The following is a 16,984-nucleotide window of genomic DNA, read 5'->3' on the forward strand; positions in this document are numbered from 1 at the left end:
TGATGGCTGTTGCTGGTGGTGGGTGGTGGAGGTGATGGCTGTTGCTGCTGGTGGGTGGTAGTGGCAATGACTGTTTCTGGATGTGGGTGATGATGGCTGTTGCTGGTGGTAGGTGGTGATGGCTGTTGCTGGTGGTGGGTGGTGATGGCTATTGATGGTGGTGGGTGGTGATGGTTCTTTACAGTTAGTGGAGATATTTGCAGTTGTTGGCAAGGCCATTTCACAGAGTGGCCTTGACTAAAACCACACCCTCTTTCTTACTACTCAGCTCTGTTTTTATTTATCTCCATCATTTCTTCCTTAATGTCTTCTCCCTCACTTGTCCTACCCATAGACTCTCAGTATTGTAAAAAGAACATCTGGGCTTCTGTAAATTCAGAATAATGTGATTGCCATCTTGCATAATTTATACAAAGCCTTTCAGCCTCAGTGAGTGGAGATGTCTGAGGAAAAACATCTGAAGCATTTCTCAGATTTTCAAAATTTTGTATAACATTTGGTGATCTATGTAATAGCAGATATTCACATCCTTGCAGTCATGGCTGGGCTTGACTGAATTTTTCATTTATTGTGCAGATATTGATCATCAGATAGGTGGCATTACAGAGGGAGCTTCTGAGACTGTAAAGGGTGTTTTATGGAGTCACTTTTTCGGAGAGCTAACGAAGGGGCGAGCCTAATCCAATGACGATGGATTTATTTATCCAGGAAAGATGCATGAGGAGGGGAAGGGAATTCAGTTTGGCACTAAGATAACAGATACAAACCAAATGGCTCTGTCAAATTTTATCAGGGTGGGCCACAGTAGGGATCCTATGAGCAAAAATCTTTTAAATAGCTCACCTAACACAGCAGTCAATTTGGAATAAAAAATAGCAATGTAATTGTGGATTGCGGCTGCAAAAGTCAAGGACAGTGGAAGCAAGTGTGTAAGGCAGTGTTTTTGTAGATAAGGAGAGTCTGCAAGAAGGCAAGAACTCTAAACCTGGAAGCCTTTAATTACTCAGATACCAGTATTGATTGGGATAGCAACTGCCGGAAATGAGGGCCAGACATCGCTTGTAAAAGAAGGGCAGGGCTGTTTTCTTAAGCAGTTTATTGAACTATCTACATGGTCTCAGGCGATCCTAGCTCTAATCCTACCAAATAGGAGGAGCCTCGGGGGAGCAAAGATGTGATGAGACCTTGACTGATGAGTGGCTTCTCCTAGACAGAGATGATTTATGGTGAGAAAACACAAACAAAGGCAGGGTCAAGAAATGTCAAAGAAGATTAAAAGTTAAAGGAGAGCTTGCAAGTCACTGATTGGGAAACAATTCAAAAGTGATGGGGGCGTTTAAAAATAGCCTTGTAATGACTTGAGACCTTACAAACACAGCTCCATGATAAGTGAAGAAAACGTACTGAGTGAATGCTGAGAATATCGACCATATACTGGAGATGCTTATACAGCAGACATTTCATCTCCTTGGCCGCTTATGAATTATATTCTATTTTCCACATGATTTACAGACGAACTTGCCGATGTCCAAGAGGAATAGGAAATTTCCTTTAAGTCATAGTTAATAGCCAAGACAGGCCAGCCCTATGTTAATTAATAAAATACAAACTGCCAACATGTTAAAAAAGCTGATTTCGTAGAAAGACTGATAAGGCCATTTTAGATATTCATACATATTGGTTATTGGATAGTTTAAGCGACCACAGTTCAAAGATTCGTTTCTATCTAGGTGATTCAAACTCTAGGATTTGCATTTTCCACAAGGTCTGTGTGTTTGAGAATCAGACGGTCATAATACCTGATAGAAAATATGAAATCAGAACCCACCGGTACTGATGTGAACCTAAGCGTCTCTAGATTCTGGCTGAATGGGTTTGGGAAGCTGCTTAACCACCTGTGCTTCAGTTTCCTCACCTGTAACATGGATAATAACAGGGGTTCTCTAGGGCACTTTGACGAGGAATTAGTAAGTTAATATTTATAAAGGGCTTTTAGGAGACTGCTTGGAATATATGAAGTAGGATGCAATAAATCTTTAATAATAACAATGACTAGCCACGTGATTGCTATTTTCAAGGCTTCAAAAATAGCTTAGTGTCCAGGATGAATGTTTGATTTCCACTTACCCATTTGAAAGAAGACACGGAATTTCTTTTTTTTCAGGTAATTGAAAGGATGAATAGTTGACCAGAAATAGGAGTCCAGAGATCTGGGGACCCAGTCCAAATTTTGCAATACATTTCTTGCATCAACGCTGGCAAATTTTCTTTCATTTTGAGCCCAAGTTACATCAAAGGTTTTTTTGATGCTGAAATAAGATAATCTATATGCTCATTTATTTATTCAACTACATTGATAATTTATAAATACATTGCAAGGCACATGTACCAAGTATGTTCTTAAGAGCCACTGTGAATATCTATACATCTATCTACCTACTCACCTATGTATCTACTGAATTAAATACATATGAAAAAGAAAAAATATTTTGTATATGTGCATTATCATAAGTATTCAAAAGGCATGAAATCTCTATGAAATTTAAACTGGAAACTAAAATAATTATGAAATTGTCAATATAAACTTATAGGTGTAACAAATAACTCCTTAGCATCTACGAATACACCCACTGATAAAATACAAGAGTGTATCACTTACAACCAAATTTAATAGTTTATTTTGATTCAAACAAGGGAAGATTTTCTATAACTAGAGTGCTTGTGTAATATTCTGGAATGAGGCATATCTCTGATTGTCCAAACATCTTTATCGACCCTGGATGTTAGAGGAGGCCCAGGCTGCTGAGGGCCTATCAGAACGTTGTTCTGATCATTACATAGCCCTTCCAGACCATGTGCCCAGAGATTCACAATCTGCTGATCCGGGATGGGGGTCGAGGTCTCCATTTGAAGGAAATCTGGACGTGACTCTGCTAGGATGTGAATGGGGCTAAAGCTCTGGTGACCTTTTCTGACAACAGGTGCATCCAAGGGTCTGGGAGAAGACCAGGCACACACACACGGTCGAATGTCTTTGTGAACTCTGCAAACGTAGGATGTTTCATTTCTTACTAAAGACCTTCCTTTGGCCATGACTTTCCCACCATCACACTTCCCTTTGTAATGGACATGGCTGTTTGGGAGAATCCGTTATGGGAAACTGACTTGGTAATAAACTTGGTTTGTTTTGAGTGAGACATTGGTCTGTGACTTATCCGTGGTCACTTCTGAGTTCAGTTTGGTGAAACCGCTTCCTGCCGCCTATAGGGATAGTTTCTACCTATAGGGATGGTTCTGGCCCGTTCTTCTCTAGGTTGATTCACAACACCAGGACCCTGGCAGCACCCACGTGTTACCGGTGGCAGAGACCTGAGTGACCAGCTCAAATCCCAACGGGTTCGTAGCAACTTCAGCTCTTGCCTCCTCAGAAAAAAACAATTTTACTAATTTGACTGACGGGCATAAAGCAGGAAAAGAGACCGAGACAAGTTCTAGGGCAGGAATGGAAGTTTACTTCAAGAGGCCTTAGAACAGGAAAGAACGAAAAGTGGCCTTGGAAGAGACCCAAGCGGGCACATGAAAGTTAAAGAGAGAAGGTCAAGTGTCCGGTTTAACCGTGATCCTAAGATTTTGATAGGCTCCCCTCTTTCCCATAATTCTTCCTTCAGGGTGCACTGTCCACATGCGCAGAGCCCCAGCCTTGCTCAGGGAAATGCGCATGCGCAGTGTGCTTAGGGACGGACGCACAGGTCCAGCTGAGGCTTTCTTCCCGTTTCCGGTGCTGTGTACCCGGAAGATCCTACATCTGCATTTTGGTCTCTTAGTAGGCATCCCCAGAAAGTTTCTTCTCCCCGGGGCCCTCAGTGAACATTTTGATGTTAACAGATGTGGACCATCAGGTAAGGGCGCCTCCCTGGCAGTGCCGGATTATTACCCTCAGAGAAGCAATGCAATCGCCGAACCATCTCCCGATATTTCTCATGGGTGGGGGAGAGCCTTCTCCTCCCCGGCTCAGCCAGTCCAATCTCCTGTCACACACATGCGGAGCTCAGTGGCTTTACGTGCTGGCGCACAGGGAAGAAAACACGTGGAGGATGCAGAGTAAACAGGGTTAGAAATGTGCAGAGCCAGGACAGGTCGGTGGAAAATACATTCAAACCTCACGGGTCTACAGTGGACATTTGCTGGAGGGGATTTTGCTTGTTGCTTTTTTAATTTTTTTTTCAAAATTGATAGTAGTCCTGGATTGTTTGCAGGACATGACCAATCACATCTGTATTATATGGAAAACAATTTATTTTTACCTATTACTAACAAACTTTAATAAGTGTGTTAGAAAAGTGGACATGAACTTTCTACTCCCCCTGTAGAAAGTGACGTTACAGATCAAAAAGAGATGAAAAAGTATGAGCCAAAAAATATAGGAAAGATGTGTTAGTGAAATATTTCAGACAATTGATAGAAATACTATAATATGTTATGGATTTTATAATTTTATGGTATGATTTCATTTCTAACACTAAATAGCTACCTTCCTAAATGATTTATATTCACAATTTTGTTCCTTTTTCTTAAAGAAAATCTTCTCTAATTTATACTGTTCAGTCACTATAAAAACTGAAATCCACCCCTGAAGAAAATCCAGATGATTTTAAAGCACGTGAGGTATGACTATTTGAAAAAGACGCTACAGAAAAGGGGCCAGGAGACTATGGCATGCAGAACAAAGCTAGCCCACTCCCTACATTTATAAAAAAAAAAATTTAATTGGAACACAGCTGTGCCCATTCATTTTCATATGGTCTACCACTGCGACACAGTTGAACCAGTGCAGACCTTAGGGTCTCAAAGCCTAAGCTATTTACTCTTTTGCTCTTCACAGAAAACAAAACAAACAAAAACAACAACAACAACAAAAGACACTGCTATAGAATGTGACTGGGTAAATATCTACATATGGTACCTCGGATCTATAAGGTCGCAGTTTGAGGGTCTACTGTTAATGTTTTAAAATAACACATATTTTACATTAACTGTGCCTCATTATGTGATAATAAATATCTGGAAAAATAGGAAACAATTACAGAAGCACATAATTAGGGCAAATAAGTCAATCTTCACAGTAAAATAAAATATTGGTATTTTTTCTCCATACGCTTATTTGCTGAGATTCCTGCAAACTTTAATGCGGTTAATTCTTCTCTTGCCTCCTTATTGTATAAAAATTAGTTCTTCTGATTTCTAATTCATACAGACTTACTTTCTCATTCAATACAAATATTTTTATAGATTGAAATTCACTTTGTATTTTTAAAAGTAAGAGCATTGAGTTAATCATAAATATTTATCTAACAAATCTATTTCTTAGATTTATCTATCATGATAAAATCTCAGAGGTCTTGCCCAAGGATCTGCTTCTCTTTACACAGGACTGTTTTCCTTTGTGTGATATCAACATATAATAAAACGTATATATGTTGAATTTTAAATACTTAATTTTAATAATTTAAATGTTTCTAACTTTTACATTTCCCACTCGAATTCCTTAAGAGTTTGTTTAGGTAAAGTATTTCTAAATGAAAGAGTATACCTTTAAACGGAGGAAGCACGTTGGAAACATATGACACATTTGGCATAGTCTGAGAATACAAGTGCCGTTGCCCTAAAAGTAATTTTTCTTTGTTTTTGCCCTTGAAATTAGAGGAAAAAAATACATCCAAAATGTGTTTCTAATTGCTATGTGGCTTAACTTTTTTTTTTTCCTCATCAAATTTTGTTTGCATAAAGGATCTTTCCTCTCTGACAGAAACAGCTTTTATACTTGATTGATGTTATAGTGAAGTTGTCATTAGAACTGAAAAATTAGCCCTGCCATGAAAGGTAAAGAAGCACAGATGAGAGGGCACAATATTTTTCTGCATCACTTTGAGGTCTGGTGAAATGAAAAGCAGTATTTTCACAGAAGCCATCTTCTCCCAGTCATAGAACAAAGGATACCTTTGCTGATGGACAAGCCAAGCTTCACTCTGGATTTCACTCCCAGGACTGTGTGAGGAGGATGGCTTCGCAAAGCTCTGATCACAGCCATCTCTGTGTGGCATGAAGCTCTTAGCATAACATCTCTAATATCCTTAGGGAGTTCACAGAAGGGGGGTGTAGCCTCAAAAGGAAAACAGTCCTGTGTAAAGAGAAGCAGATCCTTGGGCGAGGTCTCTATTCTGAGCTGCAACCACAAGTTTTTCTCCTGAAGTTGGGGCCAAACACCTCCGACTCTTATCTCAGTGAATCCACAACAAAATAATTTCCTTACTTCGGGCATGAGATAAAAATAAATCACCTTCTAGGATAGTGTGGGAATTCAATGAAGATCAAAGATATGCCCTTTCTCCAACAATACTTTAAATTCTCACAGTATCTTTGGAAATTTATTTTCTTGTGAGATCTGATTCCAAGAATGCTACTTGGCATTTACGTTAAGAAGGCATATTTAATAAATAATGTGATAATAAATATAAGGGTGGGTCTGTATACACATACGATTAAAAAAGATTATGCTAGGTCTCAGTGAAGGAGGAAGAAGGAAGGCACAAGGTTAAGAATTCACTAAGAAACAGGGTGTTTGGAGATTTCTGAAAAGTTTTACTTAAAGTGTTTGTTAAGAATATTTCATTTAAAAGTAGGTTATGTCTATCAGTCCTTTTGTTACAAGAAGGGAGTCTGGATCTAGACCCCAAGAGACAGTTCTTAGATCTTGTGCAAGAAAGAATTCAGGGCAAGTCCATAAAGTGAAAGCAAGTTTATTAATAAGGTAAGGGAATAAAAGAATGGCTGCTGGTTGCCCATTTTTATGATTATTTCTTGATAATATGCTGAACAAGAGGTGGATTATTCATGCCTCCCCTCTTTAGACCATGTAGGGTAACTTCCTGATGTTACCATAGCATTTGTAAACTATCATGGCGCTAATAAGAGTGTAACAGTGAAGACAACCAGAGGTCACTCTTGTTGCCATCTTGGTTTGAGGGGGTTAGAGCTGGCTTCTTTTCTTTACTGCAACCGGTTTTATCAGCAAGGTCTTTATGATCTGTATTTTGTGCTGACCTCCTATCTTATCCTGTAACTTAGAATGCCTTAACCATCTGGGAATGTAGCCCAGTAGGTCTCAGCCTTGTTTTACCCAGTCCCTATTCAAGATGGAGTTGCCCTGGTTCACATGCCTCTGACAGTTTTATAGCAGAAAACCATATCTGTGAATCAACCTGGAAGTCTCACTCAAAATGCTATTGCTGAAAGAAAGAATATAACAAGACCATGATACGCAGCATATGAAGTGTCAATAAGTCAGTTACAGATGTTGGGGGAAGATCTTAACAAACTGCTTGTTGTAATGTAAATGCAGTGTTTTTTTTTTTTTTTTTTTTGATAAATGGCACATAAATGTTTGTCAATGGTCATAAATAATGAGAAAACATTGAGAGAATAGCTTCAGATAGTGTTACAAAATTATAAAATCAAGATCCAGAAAGAAATTTACAAGAAACAAACTGCCACATTAATGGTGGTTAAAATATTGTCAGGCCTCTGGGCCCAAGCCTGCACGTATACATCCAGATGGCCTGAAGTAACTGAAGAATGACAAAATAAGTGAAAATGGCTGATTCCTGCCTTAACTGATGACATTACCTTGTGAAATTCCTTCTCCTGGCTCAGAAGCTCCCTGACTGAGCATCTTGTGACCCCCACCCCTGCCCGCCAGAGAACAACCCCCTTTGATTGTAATTTTCCACTACCCACCCAAATCCTATAAAACGGCCCCACCCCTACCTCCCTTTGCTGACTCTCTTTTCGGACTCAGCCTGCCTGTGCCCAGGTGATTAAAAAGTTTTATTGCTCACACAAAGCCTGTTTGGTGGTCTCTTCACATAGACGCTCGTGAAAAAAATTATCTTTTATTTTTTTTCCATACGTTTGTAGATGTGATTTTTTCTACTTTTTATTGACTCTGAATGCTCTTTTTTTCTTATTGTCAAGAGCAGCCAGCCAGGCCTGGTGGCTCATGCCCATAATCCTAGCACTTTGGGAGGCTAAGGTGAGTGGATCACCTGAAGTCAGGAGTTCAAGACCAGACTGGCCAACATGGTGAAACCTCATTTCTACTAAAAATATTAAAAAATTGTCACATCAGTAGACTGCAAAAATGTTCTCCCATTCTGTAAGTTGCCTGTTCACTCCGATGGTAATTTCTTTTGCTATGTAGAAGCCCTTTAGTTTAATTAGATCCCATTTGTCAATTTTGGCTTTTGTGCTAATATCCAGAACCTACAAAGAACTCAAACAAATTTATAAGAAAAACAAACAATCCCATCAAAAAGTGGGCAAAGGATATGAACAGACACTTCTCAAAAGAAGACATTTATGCAGCCAACAGACATGTGAAAAAATGCTCACAATCATTAGTCATCAGAGAAATGCAAATCAAAACCACAATGAGATACCATCTCACACCAGTTAGAATGGCAGTCATTAAAAAGTCAGGAAGCAACAGGTGCTGGAGAGGATGTGGAGAAATAGGAACACTTTTACACTTTTGGTGGGACTGTAAACTAGTTCAACCATTGTGGAAGACAGTATGGCAATTCCTCAAGGATCTAGAACTAGAAATACCATTTGACCCAGCCATCCCATTACTGGGTATATACCCAAAGTATTATAAATCATGCTGCTATAAAGACACATGCACACGTATGTTTATTGCAGCACTATTCAAATAGCAAAGACTTGGAACCAACCCAAATGTCCATCAATGACAGACTGGATTAAGGAAATGTGGCACATATACACCGTGGAATACTATGCAGCCATAAAAAAGGATGAATTCATGTTCTTTGTAGGGGCATGGAGGCAGCTGAGAACCATCATTCTCAGCAAACTATCCCAAGAACGGAAAACCAAACACTGCATGTTCTCACTCATAGGTGGGAATTGAACTATAAGAACACTTGGACACAGGAAGGGGAACATCACACACCGGGGCCTGTTGTGGGGTGGGGAAAGGGGGGAGGGATAGCATTAGGAGATATACCTAATGTAAATGATAAGTTGATGGGTGCAGCACACCAACATCGCACGTGTATACATATGTAACAAACTTGCACGTTATGCACATGTACCCTAGAACATAAAGTATAATTAAAAATAAATAAATGAAAAAATAAAAAATAAATAAAAAAATTAGCTGAGCATGGTGGCACGTGACTATAATCCCAGCTACTTAAGGCTGAGGCAGGAGAATCACTTGAACCCAGGAGGTGGAGGTTGCAGTGAGCCGAGATTGTGTCATTGCATTCCAGTCTGAGCAAAAAGAGCAGAACTACGTCTCAAAAAATAGAAGAAAGAAAAAGAAAAAAATCAAGTAGCTTTGGACCCTGAAGCAAGTAAAATATTGATTAGCCATTGCCAAAGTTTCAGTGTTACTAACATTGTATTTGCACTTAAAGCCCTATTGTGCTCCAAGGAGCACTGTATTTTATACCATTTGATAGAATCTGTTAATATATTTGTTTGCTTTTGCAAAATATAATAGGGAAAGTTGACTAGAAACAAAACCTAATGTTATTTTTTTCAGTATACGTTAGCTATTGTTGATTACTTTACTCATCATTAGTTCTTAAGTGCCAAATCTGCCTGCGTTTATGCTACAAGAAGAGATATAAATCCTTTTACAACAGGGATGACACTGAAAATTAGGGTAATGGCAACAAAAGCTAACGTTTATTGAGTGCTTGTTATGTGTCAGACACAATTCCAGGTGTTTTTTCCTGTTCTAATCCATTTAAAAGTACATACCAACAACTTCATGAGGTACAGACTGTAAAGCAAAAAGAAAATTGTTAGTCCCCAATGGACTGAATGGTCCCACCCTCTTGGCCAAAGGAATTGCAAAGAGACCTGAAAACTAGTTCAGGCCATGCCAGGAAGGCAGAGGCAGACATACCTCGTTATACCTTTCTCCCTCTGGAATTCAGGCACCACTGACCAGCATTCACATTAAAACAGAGATCTCAAGACTGACAAAGCAGGCTCCTTGTAGCAATAAGACACCAAATCCCAACCTGACTCTGGTATAGCATCACATGACACATCGCAGACCCTGAAGCAAATCCAAGCATTTTACCTCAAAATATATTTATTTGACAGTTTTGGAATGGCCTGCAACGCCATCTCTTGTGGGTGAAATTGGCAGTCTGTAAAAAGCGCATGTAAACGTGCAAGTGTAAAAAGAATGCGGGTCCTTTACTAGGTCTTTTCCAGAGAGCCGAAGCCTTTTAAGGTCCAATAAGAGACATTTACCTTCTATTCTCTCTGAAGCCTGTTACCTGGAGGCTTCATTTGCATGACAAGAGCCTGGGCTTCCCCCACCCCCACCCCCTTATCTTAACTCAAGCATTTCTTTATGCTGACTTCAACTCTCTAAGCAGGGGCTTAACTCTTTCAACCAATTGTCCATCAGAAAATCTTTCAATCTACCTAGAGCCTGGAAGCTGCCTGCTTCGAAGCGTTCTGCCTTTCCAGGCTGAACCAATGTGTATCTTATGTGTATTGATCTATGTCTTTGCCCGTAATGCCTGTCCGTTAACATGTGTAAAACCAATCTATAACCCAAATACCCGGGGCACATATTCTTCGGACCTCCTGAAGCTGTGTCCCAGGCCATGTTTCTCTAATCCGACTCAGAATAAACCTCTTCAAATATTTTACAGAGTTTGGCTTTTTTCATGAACAGGGCTATTTTTATTCCAGTTTATAAATAAGGAATTCGAAGTAGGAATTATATATCAGATATTGCCTTACCAAAATGTCACTACCATGTGAATCTTCATCTTTCTAGACCAACCTGGGCAGCATGGTGAAACCCCATCTCTATTAAAAAACATACAAATCAGCTGTGTGGTGGTGCACACCTGTGGTTCCAGCTACTTGGGACGCTAAGGTGGGAGAATGATCTGAGCCTGGGAGGTCCCAAGCCTGGGGAGGTCGAGACTGCAGTGAGCCGAGATTGTGCCACTGCACTCCACCTTGTGTCATAGCCAGACCCTGTCTCAAAAATAAAGAGATAGATATATAGATAGTGTCAGGCCTCTGAGCCAAAGCTAAGCCATCATATCCCCTGTGACCTGCACGTACACATCCAGATGGCTGGTTCCTGCCTTAACTGATCACATTCCACCACAAAAGAAGAGAAAATGGCCTGTTTGTGACTTAACTGATGACATTACCTTGTGAAATTCCTCTACCTGGCTCATCCTGGCTCAAAAGGTCCCCCACTGAGCACCTTGTGACCCCACCCCCACCCCTGCCCGCCAGAGAACAACCTCCTTTGACTGTAATTTTCCACTACCCACCCCCACCCCATCTCCCTTCCTGACTCTTTTCGGACTCAGCCCACCTGCGTCCAGGGGATTAAAAAACTTTGTTGCTCACACAAAGCCTGTTTGGTGGTCTCTTCACACGGACGCGCATGACAGATAGATAGATAGATGATAGATGGATGGATAGATAGATAGATAGATAGATAGATAGATAGATAGATAGATAGACAGATAGATAGATAGATAGATAAACAGAATAAAACCCAATGCATTATCACAAATGAACACAGCACCACACAAGTCAGGAAACCCAGCGTGCTAGCACTCCACTCTAGATCCTCTTCGAGGGCTCACTCCCAATCTCTTCTCTCCTGACTTTTATGAAAATTACTGACTTACTTTTCCTTGTAATATTACACTCTCACATTTGTTCCTCAACACTGGAGTTTCATTTTTTTTCTATTTATTTTTCTTTTATAAAGGCAGAATTCTAGGTGTTCTTTATTTTTGTGAGAATCACTCATTTTGTTGCATGAGTGATATTTTATTTGTTGTGATTGCTGTACCAGACTGAATGAATGTACCACAATATATTTATCTGTAACCACTGTTGAGGTAATTTTTCCAGTTTATGGCTTGAATAAAAAATACTGTCTTAAGCACTCTTATACATGTATCTTCAGGCATATGTGAACATATTTCTGTTGGGAAATATATTTGAAAATAGTACTTCCAAGTCTTAGAACATGAATTTATTCACATTTAGTAAATTATGCAAATTTCAGGAGTGCTTGTAAATGTTTCACATTGCATATTTTCTGGATGTAAAGCCATTGTCAGTTATACATTTTGTGATTTTTTTTTTTTTTTTTTTGAGACGGAATCTCGCTCTGTCGCCCAGGCTGGAGTGCAGTGGCCAGATCTCAGCTCACTGCAAGCTCCTCCTCCCGGGTTTATGCCATTCTCCTGCCTCAACCTCCCGAGTAGCTGGGACTACAGGTGCCCGCCACCTCGCCCGGCTAGTTTTTTGTATTTTTTAGTAGAGACAGTGTTTCACCGTGTTAGCCAGGATGGTCTCGATCTCCTGACCTCGTGATCGCCTGTCTCGGCCTCCCAAAGTGCTGGGATTACAGGCTTGAGCCACCGCGCCCGGCCTTTTTTTTTTTTTAAGATGGAATTTCACTCTTGCCCAGGCTGGAGTGCAATGGCATGATCTCAGCTCACTGCAAATTCTGCCTCCTTGATTCAAGTGATCCTTCTGCCTCAGCCTCTTGAGTAGCTGGGATTACAGGCTCCCGCCACCACACCCGGCTAATTTTTTGTATTTTTAGTAGAGATGGGGTTTCATCATGTTGGTCAGTCTGGTCTCAAACTCCTGACCCCAGGTGATCCTCCTGCCTCAGCCTCCCAAAGTGCTGGGATTACAGTCATGAGCCACCGCACCCGGCCTATAAATACATTTTACCTGCTGTGGTGTGCCTTTTTAGTCTATCCATTTTTCCTTTGATAAATAAAGGTTCTTAATTATAGCTTTGTTTTTCAGCATTTTCACTTACAGTTAATGCTTTTAAGTCCTATGCAGGGTGACTTTTTTTTTTAATCAAAAATGAAAATATTTTAGTAAAAGATATATTTATCCTATCTTACTTACATCTATAGTACTTCCTGTATTTATATGATGTGAAGTAAGAAGCTATGTTTTAGGGATTTACGTATATGTATGTGTGTGTGTGTATATATATATATACACACACGTTTATATACATATATATACACACAATACATAAATAATGCAAATACATATATTTTTTACTATGAATATACAATTAACCAAGTTCTGCTTATTGAAAAGGCCATACTTTTTCCATTGACTGCAGTGACAGTTTTGTTTTAAATCTACTGTTTTTATGAATGGGTATGGTTCTGGGTTTTCCATTCTATTTTATTTTAGTATTTCTCTATCATTGTAGAAAGATCGTATTATCTTTTCTTTTTTTGTCTTAAACCAAGGGAGGGATGCTTCCCCCATTTTATTTGTTTTATTTTATTTTTCTTTACTGGTATCTTTTATAACTGAACTTATTCACACTCTTTGGAAGCCATTCCTTCAGCTACAAAATATTCACTTCCTTGAAGAAAGGAAAACATTTTTCATTATTTTTCAGAAAATGACAAAAAGAGCCCTTTATTCCTCTGTTCACGATGACTCAAAAATCTGGAACGCTTCACAAATTTGCGTGTCATCCTTGTGTTGGGAGCATGCTAATCTTGTCTATATCAAAACACCATATAATCTTAATTGCTATAACTTTATAAAAATCTTGCTATCCAGTAAAACAAATTCTTCCACAATTTACTTCTTCTTTAAAATTTGTCTATTTCTGACCTTTGCACCCTTGTGGTGAAAAGACTAAAAGGCAGAAATGAAATCCACAGGCAGACAGCCCGGGCGGTGCCCTGGGCCTGGTTAAAGATCGACCCCTGACCTAACCAGTTATGTTATCTATAGATTCCAGATGTTGTATGGACAAGCGTTGTGAAAGTCCCTGTCCTGTTCTGTTCTGTTCTGATTACCGGTGCTTGCAGCCCCCAGTCACGTACCCCCTGCTTGCTCAATCGAAACCACCCCCCTTCCACCCATGGTTAAGCAAGCAGTTTGTCTAAAAAAAAACCCCTAGACGTTTGTGGTTTAAAAAAGGGCGGGAGCCAATCAGAAACTGCCGAATGTTCAAACTTCAAAATGTCAACCAATCCCAATCTTGTAACTGCAAAAATGCCCTAATCTTCTGTAACCTGTTTGTGCCTTACTATAAAAAGTAGGCTTGAGCTGTGCTTGAGACCTCTCTCTGGCCCTCCTGACTATGCCTGTACGGAGAGAGGTCTGGGTTCGAACCTGCAGTAAAGTGATCCCGGCCACTTGGCTTTGACTTCGGTTTCTGGTGGTCGTCTTTGAGGGGGGTCTCGGAACTCGGGGCACAACAGTGGAAATTTTAGAGTTTTCTTATCAAATTGTACAGGGTAATCTACTGAGATTTGCATTAGAGTTGTAAGTAATCTATTTGGAGATGGTAATTTTTTATATTTTCATTGCTTTAGTTTTCATATGAAGGCATTACTGGTCTCATATAACAAGATGAGTAGTATTCTGTATTTTAATTTCTAAAAGAGTTTTCTACATTTAGATTACTTAATATTTTGTAAACTATGTTGAATTGCAGTCTGGGAGAATTTCTTCATTGGAATATTTTTAAATAAAGCTTAAATTGCACTGTGATTTTTAGGCCTTTCAGATTTTCTATTTCTCAGTCAGCTTTGCTGATGTTCCATTTTTCTGGGTATTTGAACATTTCATTTAAATTCAAAATAATTAGCATAGAGACAATCAAGATTATCTTCCTATTTTACTCTTTATTCTGTCTTCCTTAATCTTTGTAAGTTTTGAAATAAGAACTTAAAAGTTCTCCAAAATTATTATTTTTCAAGTTTTTTTTGGCTTTTCGGGGTACCTCAATTTTCCATATGAATTTTAGGATCATTTTGTTACTTAATGCAAAAACAAAGGTAGGTTTTGATAGTAATTGTATTGAATCTGTAGATCAACTTGAAGCATAGTGTCATTTAAACAATACAGAGATTCCAATCAATGAGCATAGACTAGATTTCATTCAATTAGGTCTTTAATTTATTTCAATGATGCTTTGTAGCCTTCACTGTACACATATTCACTTCTTTTGTTAAATTTATTTTAAAATGTTTCATTTTTGGTGCTATTTTAAATAAAGTTACAATTGATTTTTTATACTGATCTTGTAGGCTGCAATCCTGCTGGTTGTATTTATGAACTTTAAAGGTTGTTTTTTGTGGATTCATTATGATGTTTTATAAATTAGATTGTCCCTGCAAATAGACATCGATTTACTTCTTTACTTTCAATCTGGATACTTTACTTGACTACTTGCCCTTACCAGAAATCAAGTACAATTTGAGTATAAGTTGTAAGACAGGGCATTTCTGTCTTATCATTGACTCGCAAGGGGAAGCTTTCAGTTTCACATGACTAAGAATAACATTAGATATGGGTATTTTGAGATACCCTTTGTCAGTTTGAGGGGCTCCATTCTATTCTTAGTTGTTGAGTATTTTCATCATAAATGGGTGTTGGATTTTAACAGATACTCTTTTCTTTATCTACCAAGATGATCATTTACTTTTGGACTTTTGTTTTCTTTATAAAATACTTTAATTGATTTTCTAACAGGAAACCAACCTTGCAGTTTTGGGGAAAATCTCACTTGGTCATTTTCTTAGACTGTTTTCTGATGCTATAATGGAATACCATAGACTGGGTAAATTATAGAGAATAGAGATTTATTTGGCTTGTGGAGGCTCTAAATTCCAACAGCATGGCGCCAGCATCTGCCCAGACATCTGGTGAGGGCCTTCTTGTTGCCTAGTTACATGGTGGAAGGTGGAAAGGCAGAAGCAAGACATGAGACAGAAAAAACAACAGGGGGCTGCTTTTGTCACAAATCCACTCACAATCACTAACCCATGCCTGTGATAATGGCATTAAGTCATTCATGAGGACTTGGCTCTCATGACCTAATCACCTCTTAAAGACCACAAATCTCAGCACTGCTGCATTGGGGATTCAGTTTTCAACACATAAACTTTTAAGGAAACCCAAAAGTTGAAACCATAGCTGTCGTGCTGTATAGTCTTTTAAATATGCTGCCAAATTCTATTTATCAGTGTTTTATTGACATTATTTTTGTCTCTCTTCATAAGGCTCCTTTCCCTTAAATTTACTTTTATTATTTTCCATAAAAATAATATGTATTTTATCTTTTGTACCCCATCAATGCAGTCTTATAATTATCATTTTATCTAATTGTTTTCAAATCAAATAAGAGAGAGAATGTCATTAACAAAAAATACATTTATATTGTCTTTTTTATTTAACTATGCAATTCCTTTCATCCGTGCCCTTTGCTTCTTCATGTAGGTTTGAGTTACTGTCTAGCATCATTTATTTCTGCCTGAAGAGCTACCTTCACTATTACTTGCAAGACTAATAAAATGACTAATTATTTACATTTTGTTTTGTTTTTGCTTTTGCTTTTATCTTGCAATGTGTTTTCTCCTTCATTTGTGGAAACAGTTGTGCCACACAGATAATTATTGGTTAATGGCCGGCTTCTTTCTTTCTCCTTCTTTCTTTCTTTCTTTCTTTCTTTCTTTCTTTCTTTCTTTCTTTCTTTCTTTCTTTCTTTCTTTCTCTTTCTCTCTTTCTCTCTTTTTTCTTTCTCTTTCTTTCTCTCTTTCTCACTTTCTTTCTCTCTTTCTCTCTCTTTCTTTCTTTTCTTTCTTTCTCTTTCTCTTTCTCTTTTTTCTTTCTCTTTCTCTCTCTTTCTCTCTGTTTCTCTCTTTCTTTCTCTTTTTTCTCTCTTTCTCTTTCTTTTCTTTCTTTTTCTTTCTTTCTCTTTCTCTCTCTTTTTTCTTTCTCTTTCTCTTTCTCTTTCTTTCTCTCTTTCTCACTTTCTTTCTCTCTTTCTTTCTCTCTCTCTCCCTTCCTTCCTTCCTTCCTTCCTTCCTTCCTTCCTTCCTTCCTTCCT

At 38.6% G+C, this 16,984-nt stretch overlaps 1 non-coding gene across 1 annotated transcript; it reads right to left on the bottom strand.

Moving 5' to 3' along the window:
- Positions 1-13,578: 13,578 nt before the first annotated feature.
- On the bottom strand, positions 13,579-13,680 carry LOC111526659. The gene has a single exon (XR_002726454.2). It is a non-coding gene; the product is annotated as a U6 spliceosomal RNA (small nuclear RNA).
- Between the last annotated feature and the right edge of the window lie 3,304 nt (positions 13,681-16,984).

This window comes from Piliocolobus tephrosceles, chromosome 9 (genome assembly GCF_002776525.5).
Source record: "Piliocolobus tephrosceles isolate RC106 chromosome 9, ASM277652v3, whole genome shotgun sequence".
Lineage (NCBI taxonomy): Eukaryota > Metazoa > Chordata > Mammalia > Primates > Cercopithecidae > Piliocolobus > Piliocolobus tephrosceles.